The following is a 10,182-nucleotide window of genomic DNA, read 5'->3' as shown; positions in this document are numbered from 1 at the left end:
TCAGAGAAAAAGAAAAAGAAGAAGAAAAGTAAGAAGAAAAAGAAGAAATCCTCTAGGCAGGAGAAGGACAAAGAGAAAAAGGGTAAAAGCAGGGAGCAGACAGTTCTTGGAAAAGAAGACATCAGTCAATTGAAGAATTTGGGTCTTACAAAACTGGGTATGCCAGAGAGGCCTTATTGTCAAACATGTCAAGTGTTTGGCCATAGTGATGAAAGATGTTGGTACAATCCAAATTATCGGGGACGCATTCCAGAAAGGGTGCAGCAAAGAATGAATCCACCTGCAGCGAATGTCATGATTGCAGGAGGGCCTCAGGGAAGGCCACAGAATTTTAGAAACTGGGGAAATTCAGGTCCTATTCAGAGACTTCAAGCCCAAGAAGGGTGGGGTAATCAAAGGAATCAGGACAGAATGGGAGGAAATTTACCGTGTACCTATTGTGGAACACAAGGGCACAGACAGGGACCTGAATGTACCCTGTGGTGCAAACACAGGAGTGAGAGGGGGATCCCTATAGTACAATATAATAATAAAGGCGGCCAGCCTCAACAAAGGCCTCCTGCACAGTTAAATGTTGTCATGTTGGAAGAAGAAGAACAGGAATCTGAAGAGTTCATGATGAATGCCAAAGTGGAGCTTGATAGGGCCCGGATGCCTAATGAGCGCTGCTGTGGAAGAGGGGAATCAAGCAACCTGTTCCAATGTGATTGTACAGAGTGTGTCTCGATTGAAGGAGTTAAAGAGGGGGATAATGTTCCTGGAGCTATGGTGGTAACCAGGTCGTCAGGAAAGGTAAAGGGGGATAAGGTTCAGAAAAAAGAAGAACAACAACCAATCGACTGGAAGGTTAAGGACCAGATTAGAATGGGAGAATTGAAGGAGATAAATAAAGTGAACAAGCGACAGGAGGATAAAAGAAGGGAAACTCAGGAAGTCCCTGAGGCAATAGTAAGGTATCCGGCGGACAGAATACAGGAAGGAGTTGGTAAAGGACATGATCAGGCGCTGACTGTACAGAAGAAAGCTGCAGTCAAGATGTCTGAGGAGTTTTTTGATGCATTAATGGAAGCACCTACTCAGATCAGTTTGAGGCAGATTTTGAGTTTGGTACCAAGCTTTGCAGACCAATTCATGCAGAAGTTACAACAACAGTATGGGGGAAAGAATCCGATTGACTTATAGACAGATGAAGATCCGGATCAGGAGATTGAGGTAGCAAAAATGCAACCTGCAGATGTTGATTACAAAATTCCAGTGATCAGTGTAAAGATGGAGCAGATATTTATGCCAGGAGTGTTGATTGATGGAGGATCAGGAGTGAATGTACTTCCAGAGGAAACATGTAGAAAGATGAACATTACCTATTGGGATCCGGCACCATTTCAAGTGAAAATGGCAGATCAGAGGAGGATCCAGCCATTAGGGATTGTCAGGAATAAGGAAATTGAGATTGGAGGTCTCAAGTTTAAAGTCAATTTTGTGGTGTTGCAGTTGGAAAAGTCTTCTCAGTCATATCCTATGATTCTTGGGAGACCTTGGCTTAGAGCAGCAAAAGTCAAGCAACATTGGGGAGCAGATTATGTGATATTGAGATAGGGCAAGAAAAAGGTGAGAATGAAGATGGTGGCCAGCAAAATACTTCCACCTGATTGCAGACCTTTGCATGCAGAAACAATCAATATGGCTCCAGAATTGGAAGAAGATGAGGAAGAGAAATTTTTGAGGGTAAATTCTTCTGTCATTCCAATATTTGAAGTGGATGTACAAAATATTGCAGAGAAATATGTAGCTAATGATCCCAAGGTGGATAAATTGAAGAAAAAATTGGGCAAGAGAAAGCTGTTTCCTGAAGGATCTGATTTGGAGGCAGATTAGAAACAGGCAGAGAAAGATTTTGAGGAATATCTTTCAAAAAGTTCAAGGGTAAGGGAAGATGATTTGGAAGACATGGATCTAGGAACAGAGGGGAATTCTCAGAAGGTCAGGGTCAGTGTCAATCTGGATCAGAATTTTAAAAGAGGACTGCAGGGTTTACTCAGGGAATACAAGGATGTATTTGCCTGGCACTACAGTGACATGAAAGGAGTGGATCCAGCTTTTTGTGAACACAGGATCAACCTGAAGGCTGATGCAGTCCCAGTGGTACAACAAAGATACAGATTAAACCCAAGTTATGCTAAGCAGGTGAAAGAGGAATTGGACAAGCTTTTGGCAGTAGGTTTCATTTACCCGGTTGACAAGGTGACATGGTTATCTCCAATAGTGGTTGTTCCAAAGAAGAATGGGCAGATCAGGGTTTGTGTGGATTGGAGGAAGCTGAATGCTGCCACACTGACTGATCCTTTTCCACTTCCATATTGTGATACAATGTTGGATGCGGTTGCAGGACATGAAATGTATAGCTTTTTGGATGGTTTTAGTGGCTATAATCAGATCAGGATGGCAGTGGAGGAAAGAGAAAAAACAGCCTTTATTACAGAATGGGGAGTGTTTGCTTACAATGTGATTAGGTTTGGATTGAAAAATGCACCTCCTACTTTTCAGAAGTGGGTTCAGCAAGTGTTTGCTCCTTTCTTGACAACTTTTATGAGGGTGTTCCTGGATGATTTCAGTGTTTTTGGGAGAAAAGATAAGCATTTGGGACATCTCAGGCTCTGTTTGCAGAAGTGCAGGGAAGCTAGACTTTCTTTGAACCCTGAAAAGTGTGCATTTGCAGTAAGCAGTGGCATTCTTTTGGGACATGTGATATCAAAAGAAGGGATTGCCATTGATTCCAGGAAGGTGGAGGCAATTCTGAAGGCACCAGTACCTAAGAACTTGAAGCAGTTGTCAAGGTTTTTGGGACAAGTAAAGTGGCATAACAGATTTTTGAGGTATTTGGCATATGTTTGTCAATCACTGACAAATCTTACCAAGAAGGATGTACCATTCTTATGGTCTACTGATCAGCAAAAGGCCTTTGAATTATTGAAGAAGATGTTGGTGGTGGCACCAATTCTAATTTCTCCAGATTGGAATTTGCCATTCCATATATTTGTGGATGCAAGTCATTGTGCAGTGGGAGCAGTCCTGATGCAAGAGAGTGAGAAGGGATGGTTTAGACCTATCTATTATGCAAGCAGGGTGCTATCCTCTCCTGAAAGGAACTATTCAGTAACTGAAAGAGAAGGTTTAGGCATGGTTTATGCATTGAAGAAGTTCAGGCATTACTTGCTGGCCAATAAGGTGGTGTTTCATGTGGATCATCAAGCTTTGATCTATATGGTTAATAAACCACAGTTGTCAGGCAGGTTGGCAAGATGGGTTCTTTTACTTCAGGAATTTGACTATAGTGTGGTGCATACACCGGGGAAAGAGCATGCCATTGCAGATTACTTGAGCAGATTGGAGACAGGAGAACCACCAGATGGAGTGCCTGATGAATTACCTGATGCGAGACTGTTTCAGGTGGTGACAGGTCTGATAGCAGAAGATTGGTATGATGAGATGTTTCAGTTCTTGGTGGAGGGTTTTTTTCCAGAAGAGATGACTTCAGATAGAAGGAAGAGGTTGGCATTGAGGAGCAGATCATTTATGGTAATATCAGGAATGTTATACAAGAAAGGAATAGATCAGGTGATCAGAAGGTGTGTTTCAGGGAAAGCTGAACAAAAGGCAGTTCTTTCAGAGGCTCATTGGGGCAATGTTGGAGGACACTTTTCTCATGAAGTAACTGCTAGAAAAGTATTTCAGGAAGGGTTATGGTGGCCAAGTATTCATAAGGATGCTTACAACTATTGCAGGCAGTGTTTGGTCTATCAGAGGGATGGAAGGCCAAATGATGCAGATAGGATGCCTTTGCAACCAGTGGTACCACTTGAACCTTTTCAAAAGTGGGGGTTGGATTTCATGGGACCTATTATTCCTTCTACAAGAAATACTCAAAACAGATATATTCTGGTGGCTACTGATTATGCAACAAAATGGGTTGAAGCAGTGGCACTAAGGGATAATATTGCAGGTAGTGTGGCAAGATTCCTCTATAGGAATATTATGACCAGATTTGGGTGTCCTGTGGAATTGGTTTCAGATCAAGGAGTACATTTCCTCAACAAAGTGATCAAGAAGTTGACTGAGTCACACCCGATAATACACAAGAAGTCTACAGTGTATTATCCACAAGCAAATGGACAGGCAGAGAGTACTAATAAGATCCTGATCAGAATTTTGAAGAAGATTGTGGAGGACAATAGGAAGGATTGGGATACAAAGCTTGATTCTGCTTTGTGGGCTTTCAGGACAGCTTTCAAGGTGACAACAGGTCAGACACCTTTTAGGCTAGTATATGGACTAGAAGTAGTAGTACCAATGGAATTTGTAGTTCCTAGTCTGAGAATTGCAGCTGAGCATAGACTGTCTCCAGAAGAGTCTATACCTTTCAGGGAGGAATCCTTGTTGAAATTGGAGGAGGATAGGATTCTGAGTGCTTATTTGGAAGAAGCAGTGCAGAACAGAAGGAAAGCATGGGTGTCTCGACACATTAAGTTCAAATTTTTTTAAAAAGGAGATTGGGTCATGTTATATAACAGTAAGTTGGGGCCAAGACCAAGGAAACTCAAGCTGAGATATGTAGGGCCTTATCAGATAGCAGAAGTCAGAGGGCCAGGAACTTTTGTGTTACAGGATGAAGTTGGGAACCAGTTTGGAAAACCACTGAATGGTTATCGGTTGAAATTATTTGAAGGGGAGGTTCCTCAAAAAGAGTGTCAAAATGAGGTGGGAATATATTTTCTCGATTCGGGGGTACGAGGTATTATGAATAGAGAAGTGAAGGTGGAGTGTGAGACCACGTTTTCATGTTTTCAAACTGACAGAGGACTTGACATCTCAAGTAATAGTGCGTCAGCGTTAGTGCCCGCCATGCAGAAGAGAAAGAGTGTGTTGCTAGGTGAAGAGCAAGCCCAGCGTACATCGCCGTTAGCTAGAGAAGCTGCAGATTTTGAAGCGATGGTGCAAAGGAGGTGGCTGAGATCGGCAAGGCCAAGCCCTAGAACAATGGTGGAGATCGACGATGAGGAAGAGGATGTACAGCAGCCGACACCGCTTCAAATGAAGGCCAGACAAGCAACAGAGCATCATCTCATGGATTTTAAGGTGGAGATCGATTCCTTCCAACCCAAACATGCACGATGGCTGCAGTCTATTCAGCTATTGGAGTATGCATAGTTGCCATGGACACACTGGCGTTTCACGACTCAAAGAGGCATGATGATGGCGCAACTTATAGATTGTAATGGATTGGTGGGACACGGAGTTTACTTTTCAGCAGCATTAGTGGCGACAGTATTTGGATTGCCTGAAGGAATTGATAATGCGGTGGACAAAGCATGTGAGGAGGACATGGATGCAGAATTCGGGAAGAGTGAAGGTACTCGCAATTATTTTTCTTTGAAAAATGTGTCAGATGCAGAGAGATTGCAGCAAATAAAATGGTTTTTGGAAAGGGTCATGTTATTGGTGAAGTTGGATTACATATCAAGAGAGAATTATGCAATTCTCAGCATGGCAGAGAAGGGTAAGAGATTTGGATGGGCAACAATGTTGTATGAAAGAATACATTCAGAGGTATTTTTCAAAGAAAAGAAAAGAGTGCAGAGAAGTACAAAAGTGGGACCTTTGATTGCTGCAATTTTCATGCATGTAAAGAGTAATGGTGTATTGAGGGCGATGACACCATCAGGGTCAAGACAGGTGGCTGACAGATAGGAAGGACACAGTCAGGAAGTATTTGGGCAGCATGAACTGTTGGATTCTGAGCAGATGATTGACAGGGAAATGAAGACAAAGAAGTATCATGAGTCCAAGACAGGCATATATAAGAGTATGTGGTCAGCAAAGTTTTCACATGGTGAATGTATGGAAACTATGGGGTTGAATACAGATGTAGAGATTCCAAAATTCTGGGCTGAAGAGGAAGATGGACAGATAAAGCTTGTGGGGGCTCAGACAACTCCATTGAAGCGTTCCATCAAGTTGAAGAAAAGAAGGTTAGATGTCGTGCAGACCAAGGAGACTGAGAGTGGAAAGAAGCAAGAGGATATCAAACAGTCTCTTGCTAAACAATTTTTTCAAGATGTTACATACTCAAAAGCCTTAGAGTCTGTAGAGATATTAAAGGAGTTTGTGGAGAAACAGAACATGAACAGTGTACTTTTGGAGAGGACAAATGGAAAACTTGTGGAGGAGAAAGAAGAATTGGCAAGGCAGTTGAGTAAAAAGACAATGACAGTGGAGGAAATTGAAGAGTTGCAGGAGAAGCTCAAGGCAGCATCAGAGCAAAATCAGAAAATGGAAGAAAAGTTAAAGATGTTTCAGGGTCATTTGCACAGAAGAGAGAGCAATGCAAAAATGTACAAAGTGTGGCAGAATGAGTGGAAATCAGTATTGACTATGGAGTTGGGGAATTTAGCAAATACTAGTGTAGCTTTAGAAGCAGACAACAGGGTTCTGCTGAATAGAGTGGCAGCCTGTAAAGATGTGGAAAAGTAAATTAGAGAATGCACAGATGATGAGTTGTCAATTGATGGATGGTACTTGTCATCTGAGGAGGTTGAAGACATGAAGGCTCAACTGAGGAAGCAGGGAGAACAAATTTGGCAAAATCTGGGAGTCAGGCTAGAAGAAGTGATGTCTAAACCATATGAAATATTTGCCAAAGAAGAAAACAAGGAGGAGTATGAGTTACTGAAATTTCAGTATGAGGAGTTACATGAAAAATATAACTCTCTCCTTGAGCAACAGTCACAGGACAGCAAACAGATTGAAAAAGAGGGTGTTCAGGAAGATGATGTACTAAAGACTCCAATGTTGGATACTTTAGTGGATACAATTGCACAGCATGTGGAAAAAGATAATCAGGAATTGGAAATGTTTTCTGAAGAGATTGCAGATCAGGGGCAAAACAGTGTGGTTGCAGAAAAGGAGAAGACTGTACCTGAAACAAATCTGATGCAGCAGGCGCAGATTAATGAAGAAGAAAGCTTGCAACAGTTGATAGTAGATGATCAGGGAGATACAGAATTGCAAAATGTGGAGGACAAAGTTGAAGAAATGCTTACTCAAGAAGATGGTGTGCTGGAGGTTGAACAAAAGGAGTGATCAAGGGAATTGAGGGTTCAGGTCGCCAAAAAGTTTCTTTTTGGTACCATCGGGTGTGCCAGGTGGTAAAGGGGACCTTTACCATAATTAATATGCAGTCAGGGAACTGTCAGGATGACTTCAGATTCCAATCAGGAAGTCATCAGGTCAGAGTCAACTCAGGAGATAATCAGAAACCTATTAGGAAGTAAGTAGGAAAAGACATTATGTGAAAGGATGTAACTTTTCGTAGGGGCTTTTGTATCTTTTGTGATCTTCGATGATGTAAGGAAGTAAGGGGATGACGCTGATGTGTGTGATGATGATGGGAAATGGAAGGTGGCAGTTATATCTATCTGTCTATTGTCTGTTCTGATTCTGATCTATGTCTGATGAATAACTGATGAAATCCTAAGTATAAATATGAGATATATGTATTCCCTTTGATCTTGTCGATGAAGTATCCGAAGGTTTGAAGTGCATACATACTGTGTAGTCCTGTATTGGTGGTTGGTTAAGTGTTAGGCAATTATCAGAGAATATGCAGAATCTGTCTAAGCCTTTCCTGATCAACCCCATTACACTTCCCCCTTCTCTTCTCTGTTGGTGTGCGTGTGTTTCCGGGTGTGTGTAGACGTGTGTGCCCCCCCGAGGTTTGTCGTGCAAAGAGAGATAGAGAGAGGTTGTGTGAGTGCGGAAGGCTGTGAATTGAGCGGAGCGTAGCAATTGAGTCTGTCTGGTGCATTGCAAGGCGTATGTGCGTATGATTGTGTGAAAGCAATGGTTTGCTTGCGGGTAGTGTTGAGTTTTGAAGGTGAACTCTAGTGGATTGGGGCGCTGTGTATACCCTGGGCTATAGTGAGGCATTGTGTTGTGTGCTGGGTGTGTTCCCCTTTCTCCCTCTCCACTGTGTTTTGCAGCTTGGCACCCAATTACACAAATCGGATGCGAAGTGGACAGAGGCTTTTATGTTCGGGTTGGATGACTATATCAGGTTTGATGTCGAAGTCCTTGACCCCTTCGATCTCAACAAGGCGGTAGCGATTGCTCTTGCACAGGAGATGAAGCACAATAGGAGAAAGACTAAGGAGAACAAGCCTTTGCAAAGTACCTCTCAGACTTCTGAGAACCCTCAAAACGGTAAGAATGGTAAAAATGGTAACCGTTCTAACCAATCTTCCTCTAGTCTCTCAGAAAAGAACACTCACAATGAATCTAAGGGTAAAGCTAACACAATTACTAAACCTACGCTCACCCCATATGAAAAAGCAGCACAAGGAATCTTAGGAGGATACATCACGTCCGAAAAACAAAGCATTTATTCTAAGGAAGGTCGATGTTATCATTGTCACATCAAGGTTCACATAAAAAGAAAATGTCCTATGATTGAATCTAACGAATAAACCCACAGAACCCACATCCTTTGTTAATGCCATAAATGAGAACACGAGTATGACCCAACTTTCTCATGATCCTCCCATTGATGAGTCTCTCATTAAGTGTTATGGTCATGTGAAGGGTCAGCATTTTATCATATTGTTTGATCCAAGAAGTATGCATGATGTGATTAGTGACTCTCTTGTCGAAAGAGCCCACTTGGAGGTTAGCAAGACATCTCCTTTCGAGGTGTTGGGCTTCGCTCCCGGTATGGACTCTCTCATTATACGAGAGTGCTTTGATGTGTTGTTCCGCAGAAAATTTGTAGTCTCTCCTCTTTCAGGATGTGATATGCTTTTAGGCATTCGATGGTTTCACGAGCATAACCCTCTCATTGATTGGGCGGCCAATACTTACAATTTCAATCTAAAAGTGACTCTTCCATTGTCATTCATGGGGAGGAAGTTGTTCATTCTTCATCTCTCATTTCTAATATGCAGGCGAGGCTTGAAAAGAATTAGGAGAAGAAGATTATCTTAGTCTTTTCTTCTCCAAAGCACGACACACATGATATGCATGATAACGATGTGATTATTCACAAGCATGATGATTTGCATGATCAAGATGTGATTGTTCACAAGGATGATGGTTTAGTTGATGCTTGTTCTAGTGAAGCTAACCTCATTGCAGATTCAATCGATCACGGAGAATCGATCTTGGCTCTCGAGTCGAGGTCCAAAGAACCCCCACAGGAAGTATCGTGTATGTGCATGATTAGTCAGTACGCATTGTTCGAGTGTTTCATTCGTGACCGTTTCCTGTATTTTAGTCACCGTATTTATGTGATCCCTTTTCATAGGCATACCATATTGTACGATGAACACGATTCACTTATGAATGAGCATAGATGTATGCGAATTACTCATGAAAAGATGAAATGTTTACATTCAAGGAATCCTCATTCCATGTCTCTTCCTTGGCATGACACAGTATCCGAAAGAGCACAAGAAGGATTGAGCATGAAGCATCGGCATTTCCATTGTGATTTTCCACAGTTGATAGATTTAGATCAGAAAGTCAAGATTCGACCCCATTTTTTTGCTTGTGTTGGATGAATGGTTTGGCACTCCGTCACTTTGTTCATCTGCATTGGCACAATTTTTTCGAAAGAATAGTCTTTTTCCAGTCACTCTACATGGAATGGGTATGTTCATGTTTTTGTGTTGGAAGTGGTTTCAGGAATTTTCCTCTTCAGAGATTCTTAAAGAAGGTAGATCCACCACTATAGTCGAAGTTAGAGCTTTGACGCAGCCACAAATGACTTCGTGCTGCTTTCGGTGCTACCCAAAGAAGTAAGCGTTGCATACCTTTATGAAGCTCAAGTATTGCATGACCCACGCATTAGAGTTGACTGGCAAAGAGTCCTTCCCAGGATTTCAGACGCTGTTGGCGATCTCCGTCGACACCATACAGTTCGGTACCAATACCTCGCTTTGAAAAGGAAGGGATGTGACGTGCACATCTAATCCTATGTGCATGTGACAAGCTACTTCATGACAAGGGTTCAATTAGCGTAGGAAGTGTTCTGGCAACTTTGTGAGTCTGTTCGCAGACCGTGCATGTCCAGACACTTAGAGTAGTTGCATTTCCTCTAGTTCTACACAGCATGATCATCAGATCACAGTCAAT

General features: G+C 42.2%; 1 pseudogene; it reads left to right on the top strand.

Moving 5' to 3' along the window:
- Positions 1–579: 579 nt before the first annotated feature.
- LOC147451314 (uncharacterized) lies at positions 580–7,137 on the top strand (annotated as a pseudogene).
- Positions 7,138–10,182: the final 3,045 nt, after the last annotated feature.

The sequence above is a fragment of the Adiantum capillus-veneris genome, chromosome 9, assembly GCF_014529385.1.
Source record: "Adiantum capillus-veneris isolate H3 chromosome 9, ASM1452938v2, whole genome shotgun sequence".
NCBI classification, from domain to species: Eukaryota; Viridiplantae; Streptophyta; class Polypodiopsida; order Polypodiales; family Pteridaceae; genus Adiantum; species Adiantum capillus-veneris.
The sequence above is the reverse complement of the archived record's forward strand: the minus strand, read 5'-3'. Positions and strand labels throughout refer to the sequence as shown.